We start from the raw sequence: 7,030 nt of genomic DNA, 5'->3' as shown, positions 1-7,030 counted from the left end.
AGTTGATTCACGAACTAGTATTGGCACCCTCCAATTGTATGAAGGAATTTCACTGCAATCAGATAAATCTAAGTATGTTGTTAGAGATATTTTATGTTAAGAAAATAACAATAAGGGGGATAATCTAATTTTTTGTGCAAGCCATAATCTAAGTGATGCAAACATTGCTAATTTTCTTCGTACCGCTCGGTATCCACCTAGTGCAAATAAATGAAGAAAGCTAGAGATATTGATGCAAGAATGCTCCTATAATGGATGATAAGGGGGTTAGCTAAATAAATTCTTCCCTAGAGAGGGAATTTATCATTGATGTGTATAGGAAGATGAAGTTCAAGTGGTTTCAAAGTTATTGCATAATGAACCTTGTGGTGGCCGTTTTGTTGGTAAATTAATAGCAAGGAAGGTTCTATGATCTAGTTATTGGTGGCCTAGCTTATTTAAGGATGCGTATTATTATTTCCAAAAATGTGACGTATGTCATAGGATTGGTTGACTTTCTAAGAGTTTCGTTATACCTTTGACAACTATATTTGCATTATATATCCTCTTTTGAGAAATGACAAAGAGCTTCATCTTCGGTCAGCAACTTGCTCAATACATGAATCACACACACACACACACACACACTCTCTCTCTCTCTCTCTCAAAAATGAAGAAAATATGATAAAATAGAACATAACGGTTCTCAAGCATTGCAGTTATAGAACTTTGGCAGCATGGATGCACAAGAAGGGTAAATACAACTGAGAGCTCCCATCCTTATCTAGACCAAAATTAGGGTTAGGGGTGGATCACTTCTTAATGGTGGCACCTTGTTTGCATTTCAAAGATTGTAGTTATTTTAGGTTTAAAGTTTCCACAATTGTGAATTATAGTTTCCACCCCTTTTGCCTGATAACCGTAAAGTTTATGCAAGACAAAAGTAAAGTATGTCTCTATATTAAAAAAATCCATGCATTTTGGCTTTGTACTTCCTTTAATATGTGCTATCATTGTTAAATTCTTTGTGATTTGCTAGGGTATTTAGTGGGTCAACATCGTGAAGCCATGAGCATGATAAATTGTGTGTAACTTGTAAAAGTTGAAAGGTTTTAATACTTCCCATATTTTCAAAGGCCTCCTTTCTAAGGTTTAAGAATAATCATGTAAAACAAAAACTTATAAGAAATATGAAAAGGTGGGATTGCGAGTCATCTGATTTTGAAGAAAAGGTGGTTGAGATTTCTACCTTCTAGGGTGACCTTTACAGTTGACCCCATGATTGGTGTCATTACTGGAGCACAAGAGGAGAAAGGTCCGGAGGAAGAAATTTTGCAATTAAAAGGAGTTGCAAAGGATAACTCTAAGGATGTAGATCCTAATACAGAGCTACATGAATGAGACTCTCCTCAATAATATTCTGATAAGGTGTTATCGCCCATGCCACTAGGAAATCTCAAATTTTAGGTGGGTGTAGCTCCTTTTCGTGAAAGACTAGTACCTCCAATGGAGGGAAGCACAGAGCAAGCGGAAAAGGTGAACAAGGCTATGATTTTTGGGAAGTACTAGAGAAAGTATATTTAACAATTAATCTCAACAGGGTGCTTGGAATAGAACCTACATGCGATAGACAACTCTATCATAAGCTAGTTTGACATAGAAGAAAAAGAATTGAGAGGACTAATGATTCTAAGGTAAGAACAAATACATCCAAAATGAAAACAAATAAGAAGCACAAATAGCAGATCTATCTGTGGATCCAAGAGTAGCAGTTTCTGATACTACCATCAACGGTCTTTTGTTAAGTGAAGTACAATTGGATGGTGTTTCAAAAGCTAGTTTAATGACAAAGCATACAATGCAAGAATTAGGGTTGAAGATTCTAGAACCTATCCATATAGTTTTATGTGTGGATGATCAAAGTAGAGGTAAATACTATACATAGCCTAAAAAAGGAGAACGTGAGGATTGGTGAATATACTACTAATTTCTCACCAGGTAATGACTTTGATAGCAATATTACCCATTGGTTATCAATGTCCAAAGATAGAACCCTTGATTACTTAATGATCTCAACAAAGGAGGATAGACATCTTGATGATGTAATCCATGAATTCAATTATTTGAATGATTCATTTTTTGAAGCATATCTTGGATTTCATAAATATGAGAAGAAAGGTGACCGTGGGGATGCATTTTTGACATATAACAAGTCGAAAAGCGTTTCCAAGAATGACTCAAAAGAGGAAGACATGGATGAAAGGATTACAGATTCTTATGAATTAATGAGGAAATCGGCACTATTGAGGATGATTATGGTGAACCTAATGATAGTTTTGTTACTACATATCCTTACCGAGGTAGATGTTCTACTTTTTGGGTTTGAACAACTTCCAATTGTTGCTAAAAGATCTTATTATAGTCAATCGGAAAAGAGGGAAAGATATAAGAGAAATAAGGATGGTTGCAAACCCTTACAATGGTTGAAATGAAATAAGAGAAGGATGACCCATCTTTGGCCTTAGAAAGATTTGTGTAGATCTCTAATGGATGTGAAGGCATTTATAAAAAACAATTAGAGAATTAAATGAGACATCAAAAATGTTGAGAGAGAGAGAGAGAGTATGAGAGAGATACACAAGATATGCTCCCAAAGAATGATTCATATTGATGTAGAGTTAGTATATATATAGGTGAGATCAAAGTCAAGTGAGAGATTATATATATAGTTGTAACATCCCCACTCAAACAAAGGTCTCTGGCTGCGAGTGAAAAAACCCTTGGGGAGAACAAGGGAAAAACCCGAGCCCCTACACATACCTACGATACAGAAAATGATTTACTATAAAGTTTTCTTGAATATGATGATACATGCCTCAATCAGTGAGACAAGAACTTGGAACAATACCAAGTGCATATCTTAATGAACTAAAGCGAGCTTCACTAAGAGCTTTTGTGAAGATATCTGCAACCATTTGATCACTGGGACAATGCTTCACCATAATGGAACCTTTCTTGACTTCATGTCGAACATAATGATAATGAATAGCAATATACTTTGATTTACTATGTTGTATATAGTCTTTGGTAATACTAATAGCACTTTGGTTATCACATCGAAGAGGTGTACTAGATGATGAAGGATGTCCCAAATTTGCAAGTAGTTGTCGAAGCCGAACTAGCTTGCGACCTGCTAATGATGCAGCAACATATTCGGCCTCAGTTGTAGAAACCGCAACACATCGTTGTTTCTTGCTGGACCAAGAAACCAAACATCCATTTACAAAGAAACAATTTCCACTTGTAGATCACATGGATAAGTGTGAACTTGCCCAATCACCATTTGTATATCCAATAAGGTCAAGAGAAGTTGAAGAAGATAAAGAAGAATCCTCTTGATGACGATAAATAAGACCAAATTGCTTACTACCCTTGAGGTACTTAAGAATACGTTTTGCAGCACTCCAATGAATAGTGGAAGGGGAAGAAAGATATTGTCCCAAAAAGTTAGCTGTAAATAAAATATCTGGTCTTGTGTTTAAACCAATAAATTGAAGACAACCAACAAGATTAGCAAAAGGTTGAGGAATGGCTGATTCTTCATTGCGTGTCGTAGATGTACCCTTGGTAGAGCTCGAAAGAATGGGAGTGTTGGTAGAGTGCGCATTTGTCAACCCAAACTTCTTAACAACATCATTAATAAACTTTGTCTGGCGAAGAAGAAGAATGTCTTGTTGTCGGTGTCGTTGAACTTGAATAACCAAACAAGAATGTATCTCACCAAGATCCACCATTTCAAATGCAGTTGATAAAAGCTTCTTCATACCATCCAAGAAAACAATATTATTTGACACAAGAATAGTATCATCAACATATAGAGCAAGAATAATAAAACATTTGTCCTCCCTTTTGATGTAAAGATTTGTGTCAGCAAAACATGCAACAAAACCTTTAGATATAAGGAACTGATCAATCTTAATATACCAAGCACGAGAGGCTTGCTTCAATCCATACAATGCACGATGAAGCTGGCATATAAGATGCTCCTTTCCTACAATCATAAAACCTTCAAGTTGCTCCATATAGATTTCTTCTTCAAGATCTCCATTGAGAAAAGTCGTTTTAACATCCATTTGGTGAATTTCTAGATCAAATAGTGTTGCAAAAGCCAAAATCATACGAATAGTTGTGGAGCGCGCAATGGGAGAAAATGTTTCTTGATAATCTACTCCTACAATCTGCAAGTAACCTTTTGCAAAAAGTTGTGCTTTGAACTTATCAAAGGAGCCATCAGCTTTGGTCTTGGTTTTATAAACCCATTTACATTTGATAGGAACAAGATTTGGGGGGAGTTCAGTAAGAATCCATGTACCTTTGGAGATTAAAGAATCGTACTCAGCTTGCATAGCTTCTTGCCATTGATCCCTTTGAGACGAATTGATAGCTTCCATATACGATATTGGATCCACTTGGAGAGACATAGCATCATCAAAGACATCATATTCAATAGAATAGAATCCATGCTCTATCTCAATAGGAAGATCAACATAGATTTCCAAATTTTCATCAATCTTCTTTGGAGGTGAAGGAGGTTTATGATCATTAGAATTAGTAGACTCACAAAGCAAGTAAGGAAACGCACTAAGAAAAGACTGTGTATCATCTGAAACATCTAATGACCATGTGCCACCCATAGTCTTCTCATCAAATATAGCATCACGACTAATGATAACCTTTTGAATAGAAGGATCATAAAATTTGTAACCTTTGAAATGATCTAAATAACCAAGAAAAATAACCTTCAAACCTGGAGGATCCAACTTATGTCGAGTGTCCTTGGGCACATGAATATAAGCAATGCACCAAAATGTGCGAAAGTGAGAGATTGAAGGTGTCTTCTCTGTCCAGATTGTTATAGGAATTTTACCAGCAGGTGCAGTTGTTGGAAGATGATTTTGAATAAAAACGGCTGTTGGAAGTGCTTCAGTCCAAAACTTTCAAGACAAACCAGAGTGTATAAGCATGCAATGTATATCATTAAGAATAGTGCGATTTTTGCACACCCTAAACCATTTTGCTGAGGAGAATAAGGAACTGTAAACTCATGATGAATACCTTGATCCTTACAGAAGTCATCAAATAGATTGGATACATATTCACCACCATTGTCACTGCGAAGCGTCTTCATAGAGAATCTAGTTTGAAGCTCTACACTTATCTTGTATTGTTTAAATATAGTTAAAGCCTCAGACTTGTGTCGAAGAAGATAGACATATGTGTACCGATATTGAGACTTTGAGGCAGGAAAAGGACCGCAAATATCGGTATGAACCAAATCCAAGAGAGCACAGGAATGTGATGAAGTAGAAGTGTGGAAAGGCAAACGATGGTGTTTTCCAAGTGCACAATACTCACATATTCCCATACGTTGTCAGAGAGTTCACGCAAGGGCTGCAGAACACGGGGTTCAGGGGACAGCAAGGAAAGAGGCTAACAAGAAGATCTCAATATTTGATCCCAAAGTTCACTATATAGCAAGAGAAGAGTCAAAATAAATGTCAAAGTATGACAATCTGTCCTCAGCTTTACAATAATCATAAGAGCTTGGTTTTCAGGGCACCAAATAAATCAATTAGATTCTGGATTTAGTCATATCCATCTTGTTAAAACTCCAGGACCAACAGATAAGTCTTCTGATAAGTACAATCATTGGCTTCAGACATATATACAGCTTAGGTCAGCAGCTGAGACCTATTAGAGAGAGAGATGCTGTCTATAATAGCTTATAGGGTATACTCTTGAATTTACTGCATCAAAATTCCATATTGAGCAAGGAAGACTTGCCATACATTATCAACTACATCATTTCTGTCTTATGGAGTGCACTCCTTAGAGCTTGCTTCACTTAACATGTGAAACAGAGCTTTTATGTCTCTGTTCTTTGTTCAGTTTTACTGCATTCTACCCAAAGGTAGCGTTCGTGCAGCAACAAGAGTTTTCCTATATGAGCTTCCAGTCGAGCTCCATTTTGCAGCAACAGCTCTGCCACTTGGATTGAATTGCGAACACCTGTCCAATGTAGAGCAGTCTGTCCAGTATAATCACTGGCATTTACATCTGCTCCATGCTCAATTATGTACTGGGCAGCAGCGACTCTGTGTTCAATTCTTTGAGTGCAATATAATGAAGTTTTGTAGGCAGCCTGCTAACTCCTCCTCTTCTCCTCCTCAAAGTTGGGCAAACTCAACCTTTGTCTGCTCCCAAAATGTGTACACAAGAGGTGGTTTACCAACGGACGGATCACAAACTAAAGGTAGAACAAAGGAGACACCAGTGAAAACAGTATGCTGCCTCCCATTTAAAGATGAAAGCATCTGAAAGGCATCCTCTTCATCTTTTGGCTTCTCTAACACAATTCCATCGAGTTCAACCACGGTATCAGCTCCTATGACAATGTCCACTTTGGCATCATCCCTATGGATTTGCTGAGAGACTTCAATCGCTTTATGCAAAGCAGTTTCTGCAGCATAATCCTCTGCTGATGGAAAGGAGGACTTTTTAAGGTTTTTATCAAATGTCGATGGGATCACTTCTACATTCAGTCCAAGGCTATGCAACAGCTCGGACCTGCGAGGGGAGGCGGATGCAAGCACGATCCGTTTGGTGGCGAGAAGAGGCAGATGCTGTATCAACATCCCTCTCCCTCTCCCTCTAACGAGGACCAGGAAAATTCGTCATGTCCCTCTTTGTAGCCGCAGCAGTGTCAACGCGTCGATGCTTCATCCCGCCTTTCGTCACCTTCCTCATCCTTTGCTCTGCAACCTCCTCATCTTCTTCACCTTCTGTGTGACATCGTCTTCAGCTTCACAACAACCTTTTTCGATGATCTCTCCTCGTCTCCTTCTACTATGTCCTTAATCTCCACTTCTTCCTCATGACCACAGGCGGCCTGTTCTGGTCTCGCCGTCTTCAACATGCCTCATCTCGGAAAAGCCCAGCGGCCCAAAATGCAGACTCGCGGTCACAGGTAGACCCACCACAGACACCAAAA

At 38.1% G+C, this 7,030-nt stretch overlaps 1 pseudogene; it reads right to left on the bottom strand.

Annotated features, from left to right (window-relative positions):
• Positions 1-6,206: 6,206 nt before the first annotated feature.
• On the bottom strand, positions 6,207-6,676 carry LOC148022506 (uncharacterized; annotated as a pseudogene).
• Between the last annotated feature and the right edge of the window lie 354 nt (positions 6,677-7,030).

Source organism: Lygodium microphyllum, chromosome 16 (genome assembly GCF_053477565.2).
Source record: "Lygodium microphyllum isolate KBCC chromosome 16, Lygodium_microphyllum_v1.1.10, whole genome shotgun sequence".
NCBI classification, from domain to species: Eukaryota; Viridiplantae; Streptophyta; class Polypodiopsida; order Schizaeales; family Lygodiaceae; genus Lygodium; species Lygodium microphyllum.
The sequence above is the reverse complement of the archived record's forward strand: the minus strand, read 5'-3'. Positions and strand labels throughout refer to the sequence as shown.